Source organism: Uloborus diversus, unplaced genomic scaffold (genome assembly GCF_026930045.1).
Source record: "Uloborus diversus isolate 005 unplaced genomic scaffold, Udiv.v.3.1 scaffold_12, whole genome shotgun sequence".
NCBI classification, from domain to species: domain Eukaryota; kingdom Metazoa; phylum Arthropoda; class Arachnida; order Araneae; family Uloboridae; genus Uloborus; species Uloborus diversus.
Genome location: NW_026557876.1, coordinates 3,050,134 through 3,064,249, shown reverse-complemented (window position 1 = coordinate 3,064,249; position 14,116 = coordinate 3,050,134). Strand labels below are relative to the sequence as shown.

At 32.5% G+C, this 14,116-nt stretch overlaps 1 long non-coding RNA gene across 1 annotated transcript; it reads left to right on the top strand.

Annotated features, from left to right (window-relative positions):
• The first annotated feature begins 413 nt into the window (after nucleotides 1-413).
• LOC129232368 (uncharacterized) lies at nucleotides 414-13,484 on the top strand. Its single transcript, XR_008581343.1, has 4 exons — nucleotides 414-473; nucleotides 3,632-3,678; nucleotides 8,564-8,608; nucleotides 13,415-13,484. It is a non-coding gene; the product is annotated as an uncharacterized LOC129232368 (long non-coding RNA).
• Nucleotides 13,485-14,116: the final 632 nt, after the last annotated feature.

Here is a 14,116-nt window from a genome sequence, read left to right as displayed (position 1 = left end):
TTTCACAGAATGCAAACGAATTCACATTATCTACTTCATGAAAACAAACTATTTTTGATCTAGTTACTCTTTCTTCGGTTATTGAAGCCTCTGCTGCACAAACCTATAAACGCTTTTGTTTTATGCAGGACAGAAACAGAATTACAGTGCGGAGGTAAGGTAGAGAGGTTTTTGCAGGGGGCTCTTCCTCTCCAATATGAAGCACTGGCGTTAACTTGATTTTTTTATTGTGCTTTGTTTGAACAATGATTGCAGTTTCTTTTTAGCCTATGGTAAAAATTGATTTCATGCGTTCAGTGTTTACACTGAAAAAAAAAAAAAAAAAACCCTCTGGTTCCATAACTGTTAGAGAGGAGAAGCCACAATTGCAAAAATCTCCTTTCTCTCTTTTTCCCGCACCACCTAATATAATATAATAGTGTACTTGCGTTCTCTCTAGAAAGCCGTTAAGTTCGAATTCAAGAGTTCTAAAGGTAAGATTTTAATCCGTTCTCTTTCAAAGGAGTATAAAATTTATTTTCCTCTTTTGCAAAAGTGACTTGACTCATGATTTCCGTCCCTTCCGTGTCTCGTTTACTTTGAAATGAAATATCAGAACAAGTGACGCCATTTTTATTTCAGTGGGACCCCGATTCAACGAATTCATCGGGACCAAAACTTTTTTACGTTAAGTCAGGGTTATTCGTAACATCAGGGTGCGAAATTTTTTTAAAAAAATTGCTTTTATTTTATCTGAAAGCCCCAATGAGCAACTGCACAAAAATATCACAGGATTCCGCCACTTATTTCACGCTAGTTAATTTGAAATCTTGTACTGAGTAATAGACACTGACAATTAAAAAATTTCCTCGATACTAGACTCGAAATAGTTCTCCTTCGACTTTATGGAGAAAAGAAAATACTGTGTCAATTACAGCGAACTGCATGAAATATATTTTTTACGGTTTCCATTCCATGTGAAGCAAAAAGTAACAGTTTTGAGGAGAGTTTCATTCTCGCTTTCTGCAACAGAATAGCTATTCATTGAAGCCCACTTGCCTGTCGTCTTAACAAAAGTATTTTCTGCTTCGCACACGATGGATATATCATTTGAAAAACATTCCAATATTTTAAACTCAAATCAACAAAACAAAACTTTTTCCAGCTGTTAAAATAATTAGTTAATTCAGGGTTTATTATTCGGTAAATAGGGTTTTTTGCCTTCGTTTTAGTCGGGGAATGAGAAAAATTCGCTAAAACAGGGAATTCGTTAAAAAGGGGTTCGTTAAATCGGCGTCCGACCGTATTCGCTTACTTTGTTACTTATTGCTGGTAAATGTGTGACTTCAAGGTTGTATGATTCGTTTTCTGTGCCATGGATCTAGTGATGTGGATTGGGTAAATACCCAGTGGGTAGGTAAATATTTTTTGGGTATTTACCCAAGGCCTGGGTAAATACCCTAAAACTGGGTATGTTACAAAAAAATACAGGAAGTGAATGGACATTTTTTTAAAATCTAAATATAAAATAATTGGTAAAACTGATACATACGTATGTGTTACACAGTTGATTTTTTGTGGAAAGACTTGATGAAATTATGAAAGAAACATATCGTGAACCAAAGAATCTTTCTTTTCAATGTCATGATTGGAGAAGTATAAGCAATTCAGTGATTAACTTCAGGATTTCAAAATCTCGATCTAGGTTAGTCATATCCAAAATGAAAAAAAAGGAAGCAGGAGGGATGTTTTCAAGAATAAACTGAGAAGTTATTAAGAATATGATGTTATTTATTTGTTTTATTGCTGTTTAAGTGATAATGTGGCAAGTATAGAAACAGTTTTCACATTAAACAGCAAAAAGAAATCAAAATATTGTTTTCTGTTGCCTTGCTCATTTGCATTTGCTCCCCGGTACTTCTTGATGAAACTTTATTAAACTATTTTTAATACACGCAATTAGTGATGTAGAGTGGGAAGGTAAAAACCCCGGTTTTTACCGTCCTGTCCGAAAGTGTCCGAAACTACATTTTGGAAAAATTGGATTCTGGGAAAAAACATTAAAATCAGAATAAAATGTATGTTCATGTCATGTTTTAAATTGAACATTTATTCAATGAGAGCATTCAACTTGTTTATGCAGCTGATTTTAATCCGGTTACACAGAAGTTGAATTCTTGATTAAAATTACAATTGGTATATGCATGAGTTTATTTATTTATTTTTCTGATAATAGTAACTGAACTTCCCTATGTTTATGCATGTTTTTAAATGAAAGCAGAGTTGGCGAGGTTTTTACCATCTTGTTCAAAACAATAGTGTCCAAAATGGATGAAACTATTTTTTGAGAAACTGGGGTAACAGACGAGGGTCCAGATACAGACATTTTCAATATTACCCGACTTTTCCATAAAATTGCTCATTTCCCATTTTTTAGCGAATAAGGTAACGGCACCGATACAAGGCCACCCCTATAGGGGGCAAGGGGGGCTCGAGCCCCCCTCTTAGAAATTAGAACTTCCTTGTGTTTAGTATTTTTTCTTTGCAGAAATGTAAAAATATTTCTTCTTCAGCCATTAAATGAATAAGTAATTAAAAATGTCCAGTTGAATGACTCTAATCTGTCCTGAAATTGGTTTTCATGGGGAAAATATCCTGCTAAACCATGGTTAAAATATCTGAGCCCCCCCCTTACAGTTTTGCATATGGGCGCCCATGCACCAGTAACAGACCAGGGTCAAGAAACAGACATTTCCAATATAACCCGACTTTTCCGTAAAACTCCTCATTTCCCATTTTTTAGCAAATGGGATAATGGCACCAGTAGAGACAAGTGTCCAATAATAACTGACTGTTGTACATTTGGATTTAAATAATAAGAATTCTCGGCAAAAAAAAACTGATGTTGCTGTGGGGCCCGTGAATAGGGAGGTGTTATCGGAGTGAAATTTCTGAGCCAGTTGGTGTATTTCCAAGGCAGTGGTGGAAGGTTATGAACATAAATGTTCATTTGAACTTAATAGGGTTTTTGATCTAAAAATAAAGAACTTTTTCAAGAGGAAAAGAAGAACTCTGTCCATGAGTCATCCTTTCCTCATCCTATCTGGTTTCATCAGAATTGTCGGTGTCTGTTACACAACTCTACCAACGGTTACACGAGGAAGTTTTTATCTAATAATTATTGGCCATTTTTTTAAGTAAAATGTTTTTTAAATGAACATTTGAGAAAAATATTATCAAATAATCATTACTTAAACCTCATTAATATCTATATTTATGCATTATGACTGTTGCAGTAAATACTCAATAATTGATAGATTGCACCCCTTTAGCTTTAGCGTAGTTTTAGACAGTTTCAGACACTTTTGACAATAAAAACCACCTGTCCTGTCCTGAACCAGTTTTGGACAGTCCGAAACCCAACCCTGTTTTAACTTTTCAGAATCAGCTAGAAAAAGTAATGAAGGCGGGATTTCCGGGGGGAGGGGGGGGGGGGTGTTGACGATTGCTTATTTAAATCCTTGACTCTTTTGCTGCTTTTGAAACATACTGAGGAATTGAAATGTTTGAATTGTGATTGATTAATTTTTTTAATGTCTGTAATGATGACTGTGTTTGAATGTTGTTTTGTATCTTTTGATTTTAATTGCAGGATTCACTTGAATAGAAGGAAATTAAGAACTTGGCAAGATGAACTCTGTATGTTCGAGTATTTTTCTCTGAATATTTCTGTTTCAAAGAAAAACTAAATTTTCCGTAATCTAATGTTTTGAAATACTCTTTTGCAGGGGTGCCCACATTGACTATGCCAATGAAATTTTCAGGGGGGGGGGGGGGTATTTTCGTCTTGGGGAGGGGCTCTAAATGTTCTCAGCTAGACAGAATAACGTGATAAAGTTTGAAATGAACTCTTCTTGGAATTATTTTCGCTGTGCATGAGCAAGTGTTACTCAACTTCTGCTCATTGCGCCACATCATCACGGAAGGAAAATAACATGAATCATAGACTTTCACATCGGGGAATTTCGCACAGGGTTGACCGGGTTGGACCCAATGGTCTTTTTTTTTTTTGAAAAAACCCCATTACCCAATGGGTTTAAAAAAAAAAAAAAATTTCGCCCTCTTTTGGGATTTTTTTTTTTTAAATTTTCTGAGAAGATTTTTAAAAAATATTTAATTTAAATACTTTCACAATTTAAACTTATTTTTTATTTGTTCATCACCACAGACAATGAACATAAAAATTGAATTTTGAACTTTATTAGTATTTCTTAACTCTTAATGGCATTAAAAAAATACTTCAAAGATTTTAAATAAATACATTTAACTTTTTTCTTTAACTGGTCAATAAATAACTCAAGTTATCTTGACCAAGTCCTGTCACATCGGATTTTCTCAATATTTGTAGATTGTACAGATGAAACTACTCTAGTTAAAAGACTTTTATGTGAATTATTTTCTGCAAACCACCACGTCACAAATCTCGAATAAACGAGGTATATTTTTTAGAAATTAACAGGTTTCACAAGCGGTCGGACAGAAGACGGAGTAGAATGAACAGAATTTTCATTATCTTACGAAAAAGTTTAACATTTCTTACTCTGTGCACAGAAATAGAAAAACAGGCAACATAAAATTCAAAGAAATGTCTTGATTGAGCTAGAATACAGTAAAAAGGGTTTAAACTACTTGAGGTTCCATAGAAGTTTTGCTTAACAAAATGAAATTCAATAAAGTAAAATGCAAAAAAAAAGTGTAGTAATAAAAAACAAACAATAGAATTTATCGCTCGAGAAGTAACTTTGCCTTAACTGTTGGTAATCACGGAAACTAAAAAATCTGACACTTCACCATTCTTGGGGTTTGTCGTCTTTTATACTTTTCTTCAGAAAATGCTGAATTTTAACTAGTTTTTTTTAACCTCAAGACAATTTTTGCTCTTTGTCCACATATTTACGCTAGAACATGCTACAAATACCCCACATTTTTCCTAAAAAAAGACAAAAAAAAAAAAAAAAAAACATTTCTTTTTAAAAACCTAGCTTTAGTTGGGTTTTATTTAAAAAAACAGTGGGTCCATGGGCCTTTAAAAAAAAAAAACGGGTTTTTGCCAACCCTGATTTTGCATGCAGGTTAGCTGATGGGATGACTTTTTGGCAGAGATTGAATTGAAAATGTAATTTACGTTACATAAAAATGTTTTAAAAACATTTTTAAATCTTAAGGAAATGTCTCCAAGAGCAAAAATGAACTATTTTTCTAACAGATCCAGACACAGATTGGGTTCGCCTTGCTGACCCTTCATAATATTCTGTCTTGTACAAGCGCCCACTTTTAAGTCCTTAAAACTAGCCCTTTTACAAAATTATGCTTGTAAAAACAGTTCTTTCGTCACTTTTGAGCCAAATCGTTGCGGTTGAAAGAAAACCTCCAGCTTTCAAGTCATTCCGAGTGAGGGTTTTTCAGATCGAAGGGATTTCAGATTAGAGTTGTGACAACTAAAACATGCCGTATACGATATGACAGTATTTTTTTTTTTTTTGAAAAATGCCCAAAAATTAGTTGGTTTTTTTTTCACCGAAAGAAAAACTTTCACAAAATTTCCTTTTCTCTCAAAATGCAAACCAAAAGATCAAAAATTGAATCCACCCCTGAAGACTTCTTTACATCGAGAAGCGTCGGGGAAAATTTTGGTGTCGAAATCTAGGTTCCTTTGCAGTGTGGGAAATAAGTTGAGGAGCAATATTGCTCCTCAAATTTGAAATTTAAATAGCATTTCTGTAAAATTGAAGAGCAGTTTTACGACATTTGGTAAATTACATTTTTAACAAGTAAACAAACACGATGTAAAAAATTTTCAACAATGACTTCAGTTATTATCAGGGTTTGTGTTTTTTTTTTTATATTATAAAATAATCAAAAAAGTGGGATTTTTTTTATTTAAATCGCAATTTTTTTGATTTAAATCCGATTTTTTTTAAACTGTTCAAAAATTTGTAGATATTAATTACTTTAGCAGGGGTCTGTCCAGGATTTTTCACAGGGTCCGTTTTTTGTGAAAAATTAAAATAATTTTGTGAAAAAAGAATTAATTTTGTGAAAAATCAAATTATTTCGCAAAAAAAAAAAAAAAAAAAAATGCTAAAACGAAATTTTAGAATTTAGAGATGGCACAAACTGCATCAATTAAACTTAAAATTAAATGTTTTCCTCTTCTATGTCGAGAATATCATTCTGGAGTGTTTTTTATATCGTTCTGGTCATTTAGTGCGGGGGGCATCGCTCTCTTAAGTATCAACATTTATCTACCATTCTACATTATGTTAAATTATACTAGAAACATTTCTGTACAGTATTTAAAATATTTGTAACAAAAAAAAAAAATAAATAAATAAAATAAAATTCAGACAAGGGTCAGCATTTTTGACTTTTTGACCCAACACTCTTAAAAAGCACAGAATTTCGTTTAAAACTTATAAATTCTGTGATTTTTACAAAAATAAAAAGATATTTTAATTGTTTATCTCTTGACAAAGCGTAATAAACACCAAAAATTCGAAAAATTGGAATCCCATAGCAGATGCAAAGAGATCGCAATTCTTAAAGTGAAAGCATCAAAAGTATAAAAACGGCTTGTAAAAAAAATATTTTTGATAAAATTATTTTAAAATTGCAGTTTAGAGTCCTATCATAAACATTTCATTAATATCTGTGGACACAGTTGAAGCAAAAAATAAAAAATAAACCATCTATATCTATCCTCTTAAAAGATATTGGAATTTTGCTTTAAAAACTTGAAATGAGAGTTCTAACAAAAATAAAAAGACTTTTCATTTATTTGCATCCTAATAAAGCGAAGTTAGTTTGAAAAAAGAACAAAATATAATTTTCATATCGGATGTTAAAAGATTGCGTTTTTCAAAGGGTAGACATCTAAAGAACAAAAAAAAAAAAAAAAAAAGTAACAGTAATTAAAAGAGTTTATTTAAAGTTGTTAATCATCCTTTTTAGCATCGAAAAATCAAAACTCATATAATTTTCTCCCAAAATAACAGTTAAACATCGCACCGCTCCTTAAAAACGCAAATATTGACAAGCTGTAAAATGATGAGAATTTTTTCTAATCAATTCATTATAAAGGTTCAACGCCAGACGCTAAGTGGTGATAATTTTGAAGTTGGTAACCCTATCTGAAGCGATCCGTATTTTTCCCCCACCCTTACTATCCCTTTGCAGTTTTAAGTTCATTTCGCAGGCATATATTATTATTGTTATTAAATCATGAGCGGGGAGAAAAGTGCTTACCAACGCCTTTTCAGAAAAGCTTACAACAACACCGCTGCTAATTAGCTGTGATAAAACAAACAACAAGCATTATATTTATTTGGCAGTAGCAATTATTTATCGTTTGCAGGAGCATCGCAGGAGTGCCCTTTTTTTTTTCTTTTGCAAAATTAGGCGATTTTGTATAACCTGATCCCTCTAATTTGACTTCAGAAAAGGTTCCAAAAATTATCGGTTTATACACAGAAATATGCGTTATTTTGCTTTCACATTTGCTCTTTCAATAAACAATTTGTGAAAGATCCGATCTTGTTTATCAGAATTTTGTGAAGGGTCCGTTTTGGTTGATCGAGATTTTGTGAAAGGTCCGTTTGGTTGATTGGAATTTTGTGAAGGGTCCGTTAACGGATCCAAATATCCTCTGGCCAGACCCCTGTTTAGATTTATGAACATAATAGATTTCATACAATAGATGAATCCATTCAACTTACTTTAAAAGTTAAGATAACTATTCAATATACATTTTAAAAATTTAAAGATATGTTATAACGCGTAGATAAGATGTGATTTTGTTTTATGCGTTGCTTAAAGATAAAGTTTCCATTATCGTGCACGTTTTAGTGTAAATTAATATGTTGAACAATGATTTTTCTGAACTATATTAGTCATGGTGTATGGAATTTTTTTTTTTGTTCTGAACTAATTTTGGAGTAAAAGCAATAGAGAGTGAAAATCTGTTACACACACAGAAAGAGGGAGCTATGTAGTTTAGCCTGCTGAAATTGGGATAGTATAATGCAGTGCAGTCAAATTTAGAGAAATTCATTCAAAAACTGCAAAATTAATTTATAAAAATAAAATCAAACTGATTTTGTTAAAAAATCACTTAATTCAAATCAATTGATTTAAATCAATGATTTTTTTAAAAAATCACTTGATTTAAATCAAGATCACTTTTCTTTTACAAAATAAAAGAAGTGGTGCAAATGAGTGGTTCTACAAATGCAGGAATATTTAGGATATGACACTTTCAGAAATTAAATGTATAGCATTACGAGAATGAAAACAATCTGCTCCCTGTTTTATAAAAATGATCATCCAAAATCAAGCTCACTGCAACTATCTCCATCTAGTTTTGTCTTTCTCATTCCAAAAGTATTCACTTATTTATTCTTTGCATCGCAAATTTCTCCAAGCAATCTACGATATTTCGATTCGTAGGTTTCGAATCGCAAACTGTGATGCGATTCGTTTCTTATTCAAACCGACCAATGTTAATGGGCTCCATCTTTCTTTTCAGGCTGAAGAAGCTGTCAGTGCTGTTTTAAGACTTGCCCAGGAAAATGTGAGTGAAGCTTTTTATCTGCTCGTTTTTCCTTTAGCTAACATGTGCTTACGTATCTGCTCTGTCCAAATGCTTTGAGAAGGCTTATGTGCATCATTGTGCAGGGTTTTTAATTTTTTTTTTGTTTAAAAACATATAAAAGATTTTTTTAAAAATAAAACGTATTCCTAATTATTTACCTTATACTGTATGAATATTATTTTTTTTACACATGCGATTACGCGAATAATAGTAATTTGAATTGCAAACCATTATTCTTAGTCAGAAACAGTGTTTACGTAAATGTCTGTGGCTGCGTGTCTACTTATACTTGAAATGCAGGCAGTGTACTGGGTTCATCTTCCATTTTTTTATTGCATTAAGAGACTAGAAAAATATTTAAAAAGGAAAGAAACCATCGATTGGAATATTTCCCAATCCGGGATGAAATTGGACGATTGTTGCCGATATGAGTCATCAAAGACGTCATTGGACTACCAGAACGTAAATTTTAGTGGTCAGGTGAAGTCTTGCTCCCATTTTCCTTCCGAAAGCCTCATGTGATTTGTAGGAAACTTGCCTTCATTTACAACGCTTAGGTTTTCTTTGCGAGAAAAGACATTTCTTGGTCGGTCAAATAAATTTTACCATTAATTCTGGCAACTAGGTCAATGCCAACCAGATTAGAGGGTGTGGTGTGTCATCATTTGGAGATGAGATAAATAGGCAAAGTTAAACAGGGTTCGTACATCCTTAAAAAACCCTTAAGAAACCCTTATTTTCATCAAGCAAAATTAAGGTCCTTAAAAAACCCTGAAAAAGGCCTTAGATTTCTGAAAATGTCCTTAATTTTTTCAAAACTATATTAAGTTTGTCCCCTTTTCTTAGTTTTTCTATTTTCTTCCTTCAAATCTTCATCCTCCAAGTTTTCTGCCGAAAACGTATGTTTGGAAACCATGCCAACGATGTCAAAACGTGTTTCGCCGAAAATTGCATGCCTTGTTTGAGATTTCAATCTTTTTGCATCCTGCAAATATTTCAATCATTTTTAGTGTTGGAAGGTTTTTTCACCATAGGCTACTTCATATCTACTTATTTTATTCATTATTTCAATAATATTTTTTTCTTAAATTTATTTTTAAAAAATGCAAAACTCAGTCAAGAAAATGTGGACTAACTCCCACAGTCTCAGATTGTATTGAAACTTGGCATGGTTACTTTTTTTATGCATTTAAGAAAACCTTCAAAATAATTATGGTGAATCTCTAATGGTTGCAGCCAGGGTTGGGTTTTTTGCCGGGACAGTGGAAAAAACCATGGCAAAAATGGAAAAAAACGGCAAAAATCTAATTGCAAATAAAGTAGCATTATATTGTTAATCAAGAAATAGTGACAATATAATATAAATAATGTGCACTTTAATATTTTAGTTATGTCTCTCCATGTTACTTCTAATTTATAAGGTCAGAAATAAATAAAAAACAAATGTTGGAATTGCAAAACTTCAGATTTTAAATGTTTGCTAAAACAATTTTTTCAGAATGAGCCAACTTTTATTTCTTTTATTTTATAGTTGCATCTTGATTAAGTATACTTTATATAGATATTTAGTATTCTGAAAAAAATGCTATAATAAGCAAGCTAATTACATTTTCATTGTAAGTTAATTATTTTTCTTAGATGTTACAAACTGAAATTTTATGTTAATGTTTAAAAATTTAAAAGTAAAAATGCTCCATAACTTTAAAAGTAAGTTAAACCTTATTTTTTTTAAAAATCTATAAAAATAATAAAATTAAAATTTTATCAAAATCTTTTCATGCTTTTACTTTTATATAAAAAGGAAAAAAAACTGTCTGTAAGTTGTTAACACGAAATCTATTTTTTCCACTTTGGCAAAAAGTGGCAAAAACCGTGGTTTTTTCCTTGGTTTTTCCGCCCCCGGCAAAAACTTGCCGACCCTGGTTGCAGCCCGTGAGTTTTTTTGGAATTTCATGATTAAATGAAACAATTTCAAGTAGTTATTTTGATCCTGAAATAGTGTTATGAAGTTTTTTAAAACCAAATTGTGTGTTCTAATACAAGGGAAAAGGTTAACCAATTATTTATACTTATATATATTTATTTATTTTCAATTCTCGCTGTGAAAATACGTTCTACCAGATAAGGAAAACCTAGATTTTTTATTCTGTTGTAAATGTTTATTTTACAAATAAACCTAATTTTAAAATTTACGATCTAATTTTCTATATCTTAAATTCAAATGTTTTTTGTTAAAAAAATATATTTTTCTCTAAAAAAAAATATGAAAAATTGATATTATTTAGTGATACAGCCAAGATTGAACTCTAGCTCCCTCAACCCTTAATTTAGGACTTGGCTGGCTAGAAATTTCTGCCTCTCTTTCAAAAAATTTAAATTTATATTGAAATAAACAAACTTGCAAAGATTGGTGCAATGCAGCAAATTTGTACGAAATGGGATGCTAGTAACAATAACAAATGCGAAGCAATAATGAACCATTGTTAAAATACCTTGAAAAAAGCTTTTAGTTCTCTTTCTTCAATTTACAAATAATTTTCTACATTTATCCTCATTTTCCTTATCTTTTTTATAACTGAAATTTGAGAAACAAATGCAATGCTTTAAGAACAATATGCCGTGTACTGTATTAATCACTACCCAATTATTTCAAAGATAATTAATAAGGGAAAAGTTCGTATTATCTTTGAATTCGGTAAATTTGCCATTTGTTGTTCAATTTTGGAATGTCATGGACTTCAAGGGCTATTTTGATCTCATCCCTTTTCTGCATGATTTTTTTTTTTTTTTTTGGATTTCATCCCTTTTGATCTCAGACCACTCTCATCTCTGACATCTTAAAATATAATTCACTCTTAATGGGGCATCACAGTCAATTGCACCTTTTCCTGCAGTTTTGGAAGAATGTCATGCATTTGTGTATATAAATATGTATCAAGTACTTTACCCCTGGGAAACTTTGAAATGGTGTGCCTAAAATTATCTTATTATTTCCCACGAGTCCTCAAAAAGTCCTTCATTTTCACTTTAAAAAATGAGTATGAACCCTGCTTAAGGCAATGACAATTTATTAACATATAAACAATTCAACAATAGAAAATATCACAGACCATCAGCTGCAGACTGATCATTAAATAAATACAATAAAAATATATCACCGGTATGAGTCCTCAAAAACCCCAGATCTGCGCCACAGGTTCTCCAGTTCAAAGTACTTGATTTCCATCTAGTCATCACATGGACTGGACATAGGATACACCATAGCAGATATCCAATTGGTTGTAGACATCAGACCAGACGAGAGCCAGCAGAACGATAGGTATCCCCGGGTTTAACCCCCGGTATCCCCGGACCCGGGGATTGGTATCCCCGGGTAAACAAACCAAATAACCACATTGGTTGGTTATCCAACGTGGCTGACACGGCAAGTTTCCAATCCTACTAGGCGCTTGGGATTACTTCTTCCCGCAGAAAAGAAGGCAGGTAATTTCAATTTACAAATGTAACTTTAATTTATCTACTGTGGATTCGAAAATACTCAAAATAAAGGTCATTTGACGCAACAAAATTTCTACAGCCTTTGTTCTTGCGCCCCTACCGAATTAATCCCGAGCACAGATGAGATTTTGTTGACTCTAAACAGAAAGACGCCCGTTGTATCCTTCTCTTCCCCGGTCGTGTCTGTTGAAAAGCACCGATCAACTTCACTTTTCATCAATTTGCTTTCGTGTTTTCGTCATTTGCTCTTCACTTTTTCACTCTTTGAAACCAGGGCGCGAAGATGAAGGGACCCATGGGAGTTTTTGTCGAAATCTTGTAGTCGCCCGTCCAAAGGACCAGTTTCTCCTTTTTCTACGTTTCTGCCCCTGACGATGAGGTGGACTGGGGCACGACCATGATCTGGACTCTTTTCTTTTGTTCAAATGAACATATTCAGAAACGTATTCGAAATGTGTTTGAATGATTCTTTAAAAATTTCAAAAGAAATCACTAATTTTACTTTTTTTTTGCAAAATCATGTTTTTTCTTTTAAGGGGGTTACAGTACCTCAAAAATGATCAACTGATGGAAAATTTTTTTATTGCTTATTTCAAAACTAAAAATCAGTCCAAACACAGGGGAAAAAGTTTCATTGCTTTAGTTCAAATATTTTAAAAGTTATGAGTGGTTTTATGTATTTTTATGCAAAAGAAAAACTTTAAAGTGATTTTTCTCGATGATCCTTTTTTTGTGTTTTCATGTCAAAAAAATCCCTAAGGCTTTTTTTCTATTAACGATGCAGCTTTAAAGTAATACTTTTTGCAATTAGGATAATATATATTTTTTTTAATTACGATTTATTACATAACTAATCACAAAATTTTTTTATAATAAACACTAAAGCAAATGAATGCACGGATTTTTAGAGATGATGATTGTGATCGTTTAGCAAAAATTTTTTTTAATAAGGAATTTTAAAAAATTGAAATTTTCCTACATTTTTTGAATTTATAAAAAAAGTAGGCAATATTCAAAGTTTTGATAGTAAATTATTGATTATGAAAGCAAAGATGCCTGTTATGGTTTCAAAGAAAAATAAAATTTACTTAAATTTAAAAAAAAAATTTTGAAAGGTACTGCGACCCCTTAAAGTGAGTTTATTAGAGGTCGTTGGAAGGGGGAACCACATTCCTTACCGAATCCAAATTGCGCACAATGTGCCGGTGCATTTGAATAAAATCAATCTTCGGTGTTTCGTTCCGAGTGTGTTTACCCCGTCTTTTAATTCCATCTCCTTGCTTTTAGGCCGAGCTACGAGCACTCTCCGAGAAGACGGCTCTCGAGAATGAGGAACTGAGAAGGGCCCTCGGCAAGGTAAGGATTCTCCCGATTCCACTCTCTGGCATCGTGGGTATGAGGGGGAGGGTCAGGTGTCCTGCACCTGAACAGACTCGACTTCACTGGCGACCACACAACTTGTTTGAGGAGTGGCTATCATGTAAAAATGACATTCGTGATCCTTATCGGGGTGGCTAATTGTGCCCGATCCCCTAAATGTCCACCCTGGTTGGGCCCACCTAACTGAGACCTGCTGGGTTAATGTGTAGCATATATGTTTATTTGACTTATATCCAGCAGTTTTCTTATTATTCCGATATTTTAAAGTACTGATAATTGGATTTCAGAAATGAATTTCCATTATGTCAAGAAATTTAAGCATAGTAACATTTTTAGTTCAAAATGTTGCAACTCATGAAAATGATCACAAACACAAAATATGGAAAACACTTTTTAAATTTAATACACGTTTAGTTCTTTCTTGCAAGTAATTTCTCTTTGAGCTGTGAGCCAAAAAAAAAAATATTTCATCGCTTGAAAAAGTAGTGACACGACTCAAAAAAGACAGAAAATGAGATTTTCAACTGATAATACAGTTTAAAAAAATGGATGTGTTATTTGGAATAGAGGCACCCGTCGTAGATAGCAAAGTTGCCGGTGGACGGCAAC